Here is an 11,876-nt window from a genome sequence, read left to right on the forward strand (position 1 = left end):
ATCGATACCTACAATATCATGACACACTTAAACAGCAGAATGACTTGTGACTGCTGCTAAGTTCTATATTTTAATAACATAAGAGAAAATAGTTGGGGGTGGTGTAGGAACAGGGAGGGTGGAAGGGGAAATCCTTCAGCCAATAAAATAAAAATAAAATACATCCTGGATAGCATTGTACCTATATGTCTTATTTTCTTTATTCATTCATCCATGGACACTTGGATTGCTCCCAGCTTTTAACTATGTATAATGTTGCAGCGTTCACAGGGGCACATAAGTACTTGTTTGTGTCCCTGCTTCCAATCCCTTGAGTATATATCTGGAAGCAGGATTGCTGGATCACACGGTAATTCCATATCTGAATTTTCGAAGAGCCTTCGTTCTGTTTTCCATAGTAGCTTCTCCACACTGACACACTCAATGGCACGAGTTTTTGCAAGAAGTGATCTGTACTACTCTTTCCGTAACTCTGCCTCTGAAATAAACTTTTTTCCTCGTTTTTTTCTTTTTAAAGTTTTATTTAGTTTGCTTGCAAGAGTTACAGAGGTGTCACTAACAGAAAATTGGATAGAGCAGCCAGAATTAGAACCAGTGCCCACAGGGGATGCCAGCATTGTAGCCAGAAGTTGTTTAGCAAACTACACCAAGGTTCTTGCCTTTAAAAAAAAAAAAAAAAAAAAAAAAAACTTTCTCAGCTGGTGAATTCATGAAACCTGCACGCCCAACTTTGGCTTGATTTGCCATTTTCCTTGTTTACAGTGGTCAACAGGTCTGCTCTGCGAAGCAGCTTCCGAGGCTCTAGCAAACTCCAACAAAGACGTCATGTGAACCATGATACCCAAGTCCTTTTCCTCCATCTCCCGGCCCTGACTGCTAGCCAACTCCCACTCAGGATCGTGAAAGACCCAGCAACTCCAGAACACATTTTGACTCTCATTCACAGAGGGTCCATGCTGACAGGGAAGGTCTCCATGCCATCTTCATGGCAGGGAAATAGCACCTGGTCCTGTGGCTGCACTCCATCATGCCTCCTTAGGCTGGCACCTCCCTGGGCATCCAGTTGTGGGAAGGTGTTGGTGCTCCAGCTGCCAAGTCTGTGCCATCCCTTGAGCACTGTGCCAGGAGGGCTTACTCCACAGAGCAGCTCTGCCTGGTGGCACAGTCCGCTGCTGGAGGCCGTGACACCTCCCCACAAAGGCCCTATGGGGGATCAGAAGCAGAGGTGGGAGGTGCTGACTCTGGGGGTGCCCATGATACTGGCTGGCACTGGCTAAGTTTCAGCTCTCCCTTCCAAGGCCTCTGTTGGCAAACTTGTGTGGCCAACAGGACCCGGCCCTTGGTCCCTGCTACAATGTCAGTAAGACAGAAAGGAATTTTCCAGGCTGCACCTGTGACTCCCAGACCCTTTCCCCACCGACACCGCCCCCCCCCCACTCCGGCCCAGCCAAGCAGAACGGCAGGGATGAAGAGGCACTCAGGCAGTTTATGTGAAATGAACGAATGACTCCACTACTGCAATCCAACCAACGGCCGGGACAACGCAACTGCTTGCTGTCCTGCTTCAGCTTGAAGTCAAAGGTAAGAGATGTTGTTGTTTTTTTTCCTGCAATTAACTCATCACCTAAGAGAACCCTCAGAGGCAGGAGAAAGCAAAACATTGCAGGTTTCTTCAGCACAGGGGAAGCGGCAGCATTAAAGAGACTTAGTAAGGGCCTGGCGCGGTAGCCTAGTGGCTGAAGTCTTGGCCCCCATTTGGGAATTCCCAAATGGGTGCTGGTTCATATCCTGGCTGCTCTGCTTCCCCTCCAGCTCCCTGCGAAAGCAATCCAGGACGGCCCAAGCCTTGGGACCCTGTAACGACTTGGAAGATCGGGAAGAAGCTCCTGGCTCCTGGCTTCAGATAGGCTGAGCTCTGGTCCTTGCAGCCACTTGGAGAGTGAACTAGCAGATGGAAGATCTTTCTCTGTGTGTCTCCTTCTCTGTGTAAATCTGCCTTTCCAATAAAAATAAAGAAATCTTAAAAAGACGCACAGTAAAGATGCTATTTTCTGGGGTGGGCGCGGGTGTAAGAGAGGAATGAGGAGCTCTTTAGAGGTAAATCTACATCTATCTGCATACGCATGGCACACACCTTAACCTGCGCAGGGTTCTCATTACAGGAAACACCAATCCTGCTCCCTGCTTTACAGGATATGCTAAGAACAAGCGTACCACTTATATTTACAAATTTTTAAAGTGTCATTTCAGTGTGTTTTTGGTTCAGTAGCAAAGAGCGTTATCTGGAGCCTCTCCTGGGAGAGAAAAGGAGAAACAAAGGGAAAAAAATCAATCCGGAATCTTTGTTTTGAAAGGGAGACTGTTTTTCTTCCTCGTTCTCAGCCATACTAAGCTCCACGCACTCCCATGGGTTTGGAGAAACTGGGCCTCAATCTTCCTCCAGGATCACCAGACATTTTTCCAAAGGGAACATGGACGGCTCACTCTGGAACGCATAAAACCCTGTTTGTTTGACGATCCTTAGAAAACAACTCCCCGGGCGGCAGCAAGCCGCGGTTGGGCGCCGAGCGGCGGCCGGGCCGAGCCCAGCTCCTCGGCGTTGTGTAACCCGCCCCGGGGATCACGTTGCAGCGCCGCGCTCCGCAGGCTCAGGCTGCCACGGGAAGCTTGATCTTCTTATTCAAATACAAGCAAGCCCCAGGGGCGGCTCCGCGTCACGTGGCGCGGTCACGTGGCGTCCAGACCCCGCCAGCGGCTGGCGATCGTTAACGGACGCGCTGGCTGCCAGGCAGAAAGCACGGGTTTTAAAGATAGGAACTCCGAGCACTGCCATGGGAGGTGCCAGGCGCTTTCCGGGGGCAGAAGGAGGCCGCCCTTCTCTGCAGCCTCTCGGGCGCTCGGCTCGCGGGCCCAGGCCTTCCCGAGGGCGTGGGGATTGAGGCACGCCGGGGGCCGAGGTTCTGCTCGGATCTGAGGAGGAAGCCACGTTTGCTCTTGGCTGGGAAAGGGGCCGCTCCCGAGCGCACCGAGACCTGGCAGCAGGTTCGCGAATGCGAACGCGCTGCTCGCGTCGGGGTTTCTTTTTGGCGTGTTTGTGACGTGAGAACTAAAACTGCTAGCTGCTTGCCTACCTACCTGAAGGCTTCCTGCTGGGTCCGATGGAGTTTTTGTTGTTGTTGTTTAAAGTTCTCTTGCTTTCTCTTAACTTCCACAGTGCGTCTTGGCGCCACCGACCACTTTGGCGACCCTGCCGCGTTTGTTTGGGTTTCGGAGCGGGGCGGGAGGCTGGGGCGAGTGACAATAGTGGGCGTGAAGGCGGGGTGCTGGCGGGAGGGAGACACGCCCAGGAAAGGCCTGGGCAGAAAGTTGACGCGGCCTAAACGCTAGGTGTTTTTGTTTTCTAATTTCATATTTTACAGAAAGTACTTTTCCCCCCAACACTGCCATAAAGGATTGTGCCTTACAGGAACGCGCAGTGGGGTGAGGTGCAGTCTCACATTCTCATTTCGTTTAGCTTTTCGCAGGAAGAACAAACACAGAATTTTTCCCTTGTCAAAAATCGCCGGATCGCTCAAATGTAATTATTTCAGGTCATTTGCTTAGGGAGTCTAATTCTCTTCTCGCTTTTTCTCCAGCCTACGCTCTTCAAAGAGCTAAAATAAACGTATGAGACCAGGTCAGAGGCTTGGGGCTGAAGCTTTCATGGGAAGAAAGAGAATGTAAAATGATACATACTAAATTAAGGGTCAAAGGATTGTGAAATATCAAGAAAAAAATGTTAACTGATTAATGAATCTTTTGTTTCATTTTGGGCCAGATATTCTTTACAAAATTTTTATTTAAAATTTTATTTTTGGTGATGTTTACACAGTTGATTAGGGTGGGAGGGTGGAGGAAGAACAGAGGAAAGCGGGTGAAACATTATTTCCACAACTTATCTTTTTCCTGTAGCTGGTGGAAGAGGGGCGACGAGGGGAGAAACCGTACCCAGCAACCCAACCGCCCCAGCACCCAGGGACGGGGAGCAGCCACCTCATGTAGTCCCGGAGTGCCCAGTGCGGAGCATACTCAGAGGGTTCTGTTCACGTGGTTTCAATAGTGGTGTCAAAATTCTGACGTGATCTCACAGCTCCAAAGAGGAGGAAATCCTTCCAAGGCCCATTGGCTGACACAGTCCACCCCAGAGTCTCCATTCGTCAAGAAATTGGCTGTCAAGCTTCTCTGGCATAGTTGACCAATTTGTTCTGCCCTTCTTCCTCTGCTATGGCACCAGATGCGGGACAAATATTCTTTGATGGCTCTTTCATGTTCCTGGAAAGATTATTTTTACCAGGGATGGATTTTTAGAACAGTTTTATTTGAAAGCAGAACAGGAGAGAGAGAGAAGGAAGGAGAGATTTTCCATTTGCTGGTTCACCGTCCGAATGTCTGCAACAGCCGGAGCTGGGTCAGGCTACCCAGGAACCTCCCGTGTGAGTGGTGGGGACTGAAGCTTTCTTCCCCAGGGTTGCATTAGCAGGAAGCTGGAGCCAATGCAGAGGAGCTGGGACTCTGTTGCAGGCACTCTGCTGGTGGGGAGCCCCAAATACCTGCCCTGGCCAGCGATCAGTTCTGAGTGGGCCTACCATTACCATTACCAATCACCGAGTCTGGTGATTGGAAAACTTGGTTCTAGACTAGCCCAGGGTCCCATCAACCTCAAGGCTTGTTTTTCCTCCCCAGCTCCAGATGCTGCAGGACATCCTGAAATGAAGCCCGGGGCTGAGTCTTCACAAGGTGGTATAGGTAGTGAGCACCGTGGGGGCAGGAACAGGCCTGGAAACCTGTCCTACTCCAGATGACCAGCAGTAGCTGACCTGTGATCTGGATGGCCTCAGTGTATCACATCAATCCGAAATCAGAGGCCTCAGTCAGATGCTGAGAAATGCCCGTGAGCATTGCCAACACGTCCAAAAGGAGGAGAAATGTGCAACAGGGAAATCAAAGTAAACAGTGAAGCACCTTATAGTTGTGAAGTTCTTAGGAGCAAAAGACCATGTGCCTGTGAATATGTTGAGGATGCTCTCCTTTTACCCTGGGGGTGGTAGGGGTGGGAGAGGAGCGCAGTGTAGTATGGTGAGAAGCCTGAAGTTTTCTTTTCATTAGCTTCTGGGTCAGCCTACCCTGGGGGCTTCAGGAGGAAGCAGTAGTCCCCTCTTAGCCACAGGGCAGACATTCCAAGACCCTCAGTGGATGCCAGGATCAGACCGGTCCAAATCTGATGCGCATATATGCTGTGTGTATGTGTTTTGATCTTATAACCAAGGCAGCTAATGGGTGACTAAGAGTGGGAAGTGTATATAGCGTGGATGTACTGGAGAGAAGAATGACTCATGTCCTGGGTAAGACAGAGCATTGGGTGTAAGATTTCCTTATGCTATTCAGAATGGCTCATTAATTAAAACTTAATGAATGGTTTATTCATGGAATTCTCCATTAATATTATTGCACTGTAGTTGACCCGAGATCATTGAAACCTTGGGAAACAGAACTGTGGATAAGAGGAGGGCTTACTGCTAAGTGGGATTTAAGAATTCGAAGACACTGATTAGAGACAAGCTTGTTTACCTGGTCATCTTGTATGGAATGCTTTGCCAATGTCAATTCCATTAAATAAAAAGCTCCCATTGGGATTGCAGCTCTCAACCCCAGGAAGGTCTTTCCCAGGCCCAAGGAAACAGAGGCAGGATAAAGAAGGGCAGATGACTAGCTATGATGCCTGAGGAATTTTCTGCACAATACTCCATCCAAATGCTAGAGCTCACGCATCCCAGCCTTCGCTGCTCATGACAGCCAACAGGCATCAGATGAGGCCCCTACTGTGAACTCTTGTTCCATACCTGAGAACCAAAGCTCAGTGAGAGTGTGTCCAACACACTGAGCTGGAACTCAGAGGCAGGTGTGTGCCTGGCCCAGCTGATGCCTCCACAGCAGAGCGTGACCCCTGGGCTTTGCAGCACATGCCTGGTTCTGGTTTCTAGAGTGGAGCTGACTTTCTGGGCAGCCGCATCCGGTTGCAACTCTCCTTTCTCTACCTTGTTCTTGCAGAGAGTGAGCTCATTGTCTGCTAAAATAATTAGGACTCCCTGGGAGGCTTTGAAGTCCCCCACTCCTCCGACACCCCATGGTTAGAGTTTTCTTGATTTTTATCTGCTGGGGAGGGAGAGGGCTTCCTGTTGCCAACGCCTCACTTCCTCTTGTACTGCCGCCCCACCAATTGCTTCCATATAGGCTCTACGCTTTTGTCTTGCTTTTGTCTCAAATGCCCCCACGCTGCAGAAAAACTCACCTCTTTGTATCACACGCTTGGCCTGTCAGGACACTGTTTTGTCGATGGAGAGACTTACGGACAAACTGTTTGGAGTGGGGGTGGGAGTGGAGGAGGTTGTGGGACCAGACAATCTGTAAATGTAGTCATTAGCCACATGGAAACAGACCCAGTGCAAGCAGCAACATCTCCCTGTCTGACTGCAATATTCCTCTGGCCAGGATGAGGCTGAGCAAGGGGCTAAATGAGCATCACAGACTCCCTTTGTTGGTCAACAACACCCCCAAACTTGTTGGAGGCATTGTTGTAGAACCCCCAAACTGGGTCTGCTCGCCTAACGTGCAGAATCACTGACATCAGGGTGGTGGGAGAGAACAAGTCTTCATTGCAATGCGCAGAGCAAGGAGCTGGGCAACTATTGCTCAGTTGCTGGGTTCCCTGAGTAGCCATGGGTGAAAATTGGGGGCTGAGAGGTATGTATGTGCAAGGTTCCTGATTGGCCAGAGATGCGGTGATCTTTAGGGAATTTACGATGGTCTGGTGGGCTCCAGCCAGACCTGTGAGGGGTTACTTGAATTGTAGTTACATTTCCTCCAGGATTTCTCAGAAAGAGGATACTGGCCATTAAGGTTTATCTGCAAGCAGACAGGAGGCTCCTTGTGAATAGTACCTTGAGGACTTTCTCTCAATTTAGAGAATTCCTCTTGATAAAGGACAGGCAATAAAACCTTGTGCCAAACGATACGGATGCCTGGGGCTAGGGGAAAGGGCAGGGACTGGGCCATGCCTTTACTTCACTGGGGTTCGTTTTCACCTTATCTGTGAGGTTTTTAGCCTCAACAAGGTTGATATTTTGGGTCAGAAGAGATCTTGGATAGAAAAGCTGCCTGTGCCTTTAATGACGCTGATCAGTACCGCTGGCTGCTACCCAGTCCTCCTCTCCCCCAACTCCTGTCTGTCTTTCCTTTTCAATCAAATGAAGATTAAACACATTTAAACATTAAAAAACTGGGTTGTCCTAAGAAATTTCCAGGATCTGCATTCTTGGTCATTGCCTCTGAGCTAAGGTGTGCTGTGACACTTTGCAATTTAAAAAACATTTTTTGTTTTTAGTTGACAGAGAGACTAAGAAACACACACACTCACACACAGAGCACCTCATCTGCTGGTCCATTTCCAAATGCCCCTGATGTTCTGGACTAGGGCCAAGCCCAAGCAGGGAGACTAGAGCTTCGTCCATATCTCCCAGGGGGCTGGCAGAGATCCAGGTGCTTGAGCTGTGATCTTGAAGTTGGAGCCAGGAGCTGGAGTTGGATATTGAACCTAGGACTCCTGTGTAGAACATGGGCATATTTTAAAAATATGTATTCATTTATTTTCATCTACTTGAAAGGCAGAGCAAAAGAGAGAAGATCTTCCATCCATTAATTCATTCCCGCAAATGCCAACAGCAGCCAACATTAAGCCAGGTGAAAGCTAAGAGCCCAGAACTCCATCCAGGTCTCTCATGTGGGTGACAGGAACCCAACAACTTCAGCCTTCTCCCTTCCAGACTGTATTAGCAGGAAACTGGAGGAGAAGCAGAACAATCAGGCGTTCCTTGAACTTAGTGCTCTGCTATGGAATATGGGCTTCTGCAGCAGGTGCTTAACCTGGTCATTCTTGTTACTGTTGTTATTAAATGGAACACAGTGAAAAAGTCATGAATGTCCCTGCTGTCCGTGGAGTGAGTCATTCACTAGAAAAGGCTGTGAAGGGCAGAGTCAAAGCCCCTTGCCGCTGCTGCAGTGACTTGGAGGTACTGCACCCTCCCAGGGTCTCCAAGCTCTGTTGAGGGGAGGGCCAGGCTTGGGCCGGGAGACTTGGAGGCTGGGAGGGCTGAAGTGATTGCCCCAAGCCATGGGTATTTCCTTGCAAAAGGCCCTTTTGAATTTATCCAACTTCAAAGCACACTGGGGGTGGTGCACATGAAGCTGCTAACGAGATTCTTATGATATTTGCAGATATTATCTCTCAGTGGAATTTTCAATGTCATAAAATCTCGATTTGTTGCGTAAAAATATGCCCGAGAGTGCATACTCTTGGTGGAGTGGCAACGTGTGCACTTAATTTGAAGATCCTGTGATTTGGTGGAGACACATCGGAGGGCTGCGAGCTTGCACCCCTCCCAGGTGACTGGAATGACAAACAGGGCGCTCTGGAGCAGTCTTTCAGGACCTAACCTGCTTCCTGGCAGAGGAGCTGCCGACATGCACCGTCTTGCTGCTGCTTGGCAGCCACTTGGTGACTGGCCCATAAATGTGACACGTGGGCCAGGGGTGCTTTCACATTCCAGTGGCATAAATGGGTAGAATACTTCCAACATGAGCTCCATAAGTCTACAATCAGAACACTTTCCCTAGAGCTTTCAGCCCTGCAAAGCAGGAGCCCCAAACAGTTCAGTGAATGCAAGAAAGCATGTGGCTATTTGCTCTATGCCCCTCTCCCCTCCTCCCCTCCCCTCACCCCACCCCTGCAGCCAGCCCTGCCTTTCTTTGGTGGTCCAGCAAAGTCTGAGACCTTGGTCATTGTAGAATGAATAAAGGGAGTCAGCCGGGCAGGAGGTCCAGGCACCAACACACATTCTCCACTAATTTCAAGGGATGTGATCTAGGATCCCACAGTCTTCGGCTATTTCTCTTAGTCCCTTTCACCTGCAGGGGTTCCTTGTTCTTTCCTTATTGCTCATTATGCTGTTATCATTGATGAAGACCAGTTGTCATTCTGGAGGCTGTCCCATCATTGGGGTCTGTTAACAAGGAGGCCATGAAAGTTATGTCCATTTGCCAGTTGCCTGAGATTGTATGTCAAGAGATTCATGGTGTCAATATTTTCTGTTGTTCATGATATTTACCTTGAATGCTTGATGAAGGGATTTTTTCTGCTGTGAAGTTGCTATTTTCCCTTTTTAGTTCATTATTATCTTAAGGGAGAGGATTTTAGACTATGCAAATATCCTGTTTCTCCTCAAATTGCTGATTGTAGTGTTCATTGGTGGCTTGTAGGCAACAGTTATTACTGCGGTGTTATTTATCTAGAAATTTAGTTAATTGGGTCCAGCATGATGACTCAATTGACTAATCCTCCCCCTTCAAGGGTCAGAGGGGTCAGAGATCCCGTATGGGCACTGATTCATGTCCCAGCTGCTTTACTTCCTATTCAGCTCCCTGCTTGTGGCCTGGGAAAGCAGTGAAGGATGGCCCAAGACCTTAGGACCTTGAACCCATGTGGGAGACCTGGAAGAATCTCCTGACTCTTGGCTTTGGATCAGCTTAGCTCCAGCCATTGCTGCTACTTGAGGAGTGAATCAGTGAATCCAAGATCTTTCTCTCTGTCCGCGCTTCCCTCTGTAAATTTGCTTCTCTGATAAGATAAAAACCTTTATAAAAAAAGAAATTTGATGATATTTATTTGATAGGCAAAAGACACAGAGATCTTCCATCTACTGATTCATTTTCCCCAATGCATGCAACAACCGAGAGCCTGAAACTCAATCTCCCATGTAAGTGGTGGAAATTCAACTCTGTGATCCATCATTGCTGCCTCCTGGAGTCTACATTAGCTGGAAGTTGGGATCAGTAGCAGAGCCAAGAAGACATGAACCCGGGCACTCCAATGTGGGATGCAGGCAGCCCGAGAGGTGTCCTAACTGCTCTATCAAATGCTCATCTGATCGACTTTTATTAATTGGAATTATCCTGTGAGAAAACATTTATTTAATCAGTTCTTCCTATTGGTAGGAACTCTGCTTGTTCATTTTATCCCATGGTTATAATCTAATCACATTGTCCTTTATCTTAGTATATATTGGAATGTTTCCAGCTTTGGCCATTGGGTACTCTTTTTTTTTTTTTTAAATTGGAATATTAGATTCTTTTTTTTTTTTTTTTTTTTTTAAATTATTTATTATTTAACTTCAGTAATTACATTGTATTATGTGACACAGTTACATAGATACTTGGGTTCTCCCCACCCCTCCCCAAACCCTCCCACCATGGTGGATTCCTCCACCTTATTGCATAACCACAGCTCAAGTTCAGTTGAGATTTCGGCCATTGGGTACTCTTACAGGTTGACTCCTGTTTGCTTGCAGTCCTGTGTTTCTGGGTACTGGTGTTACTATTCCATTTCGTACATCAAGACTGTGCTTGCCAGAGGTCTAACCAATAGGGCCACCTGCCCTTGGATTTCCAACTTTCAAAAGCTAAATAAACTTATTCTGTATCAGATGTATTAGCCTTTTGTCACTACAACTAAATATTTAATTCAAGCTACTTATGAAGAAGGTTTATTTTGACTCACGATTTTGGAGGTTCGCAATTCAAGGTTGGGCACCTGATAAGTATAGCAGCTGTCTGGTGAGGCTGGAGATTGGCAGCGGTGGAATAAAAGTTAAAGAATGATCACAATGTGCCAGGAAGCAGAGAGAAGGTAGCTAGGCTTGATCCAGCTTTTAAAAAGATTTATGCATTTATTTAAGTTGAGACAGAGAGGCAAAAAGAGAACTACCATCTACTGAGTCATTCCCCCAATGGCGGTAGTAGTAGGGGCTGAGCCAGGAACTCTGTCCAGGTCACTGTGTGGGTGAGTGGGACCCCAATTTCTTGAGCCATCACTACTGCCTCCTAACACCTGCAGTAGCAGGAAGCTAGAGTTGGGATCCAGAGCAGGAATTGAATCCAGGCACTTCAATGTGGGACATTAGGCTAAACACGTACTTCTGAATTTGGCTTCTATAACCAACCCTCATATAGAAACTGCTTTTTGTCACCTAAGTGACCCCCAGTGACCCAAAGAACTTCTGTAGGCCTCCCTCTCAGACACCATAATTGGATCAAGCCTCTAGTCTTAGCCCATCAACCTTTAACATTAATCCATTAACCATTAATGGAGGATACAGGATTTGGGGATCGAGCCAGTACCCCATGGGCCTTTGGGGGAATATCCAGACCAATATCCATATCATAACATCAATTCAAGACACTGATTCCTGTGCCCCCATCCTATGTGGAGCCCTTTATTGCCTTGCAGGAGAACACAGAACGCTAGGCTCACCTTGTATTTTCCTTGCTCCAGCTGGGCCAACGCTTCTCCAAGGAAACCTGATTCCCTAATGGAGAATGTTCAGGGATCAGCATCTGGATACCAGCTCCTTGCCACTGGGGGTCATCACTCCTGGTCCCTCAGTGGTTGGAGCTGGACAGTATGAGTACAGCAGTCTCTCTTACCCTAAGGATGCCTGAAACAGCAAATGGCACTGAACCTTCACATACTGTTGTTTCCCTTAGCCACGCATATCTATAATAATGTTTAACTTTATAAATTAGGCATAATAGAAGATTAACAACACTAACAATGAAATAAAGCAACCATAGCAATATGCTGTGCTCAAGATTATTTAAGACTTACGAATTTTACTTCTAGAATTTTCCACTTCTTATTCTAGACGATGGTTTACTATAGGCAACCGAAACCACCGGCAGTAAAACTCCAGATGAAGCTGGACCTAATGTATTTGTATGTGTACTAA

General features: G+C 47.7%; 1 long non-coding RNA gene across 1 annotated transcript; it reads right to left on the reverse strand.

The window, feature by feature from the left end:
• Positions 1-2,322: 2,322 nt before the first annotated feature.
• Positions 2,323-3,244, reverse strand: LOC131481538 (uncharacterized). Its single transcript, XR_009246370.1, has 2 exons — positions 3,136-3,244; positions 2,323-2,781 (listed from the first exon to the last, which is right to left on the reverse strand). It is a non-coding gene; the product is annotated as an uncharacterized LOC131481538 (long non-coding RNA).
• Between the last annotated feature and the right edge of the window lie 8,632 nt (positions 3,245-11,876).

The sequence above is a fragment of the Ochotona princeps genome, chromosome 12 (genome assembly GCF_030435755.1).
Source record: "Ochotona princeps isolate mOchPri1 chromosome 12, mOchPri1.hap1, whole genome shotgun sequence".
Taxonomy (NCBI): domain Eukaryota; kingdom Metazoa; phylum Chordata; class Mammalia; order Lagomorpha; family Ochotonidae; genus Ochotona; species Ochotona princeps.